This window comes from Penaeus monodon, chromosome 20, assembly GCF_015228065.2.
Source record: "Penaeus monodon isolate SGIC_2016 chromosome 20, NSTDA_Pmon_1, whole genome shotgun sequence".
Lineage (NCBI taxonomy): Eukaryota > Metazoa > Arthropoda > Malacostraca > Decapoda > Penaeidae > Penaeus > Penaeus monodon.
Genome location: NC_051405.1, coordinates 22,685,259 through 22,685,499, shown reverse-complemented (window position 1 = coordinate 22,685,499; position 241 = coordinate 22,685,259).

The following is a 241-nucleotide window of genomic DNA, read 5'->3' as shown; positions in this document are numbered from 1 at the left end:
CGCGCGCGTCTTCTTCCTCTTCGCGTGTCACTGCAGCACACTTCTCGAAGCGGTGAGGCACTGAAGACTGGCTGGCACCGTGGCACAGGCAGCTCCAGCTACAGAATCCCCAACACCACAATAACTCCCCGACACAACGTAAACACCCTTCCTGTACCACCGCCAGGGGAACCCGCGCCACCTAGGGGAGGAGAGCGCCGTGCGTGCGGCCAACCTACTCCACACTTGCAAAGGTGGTGGT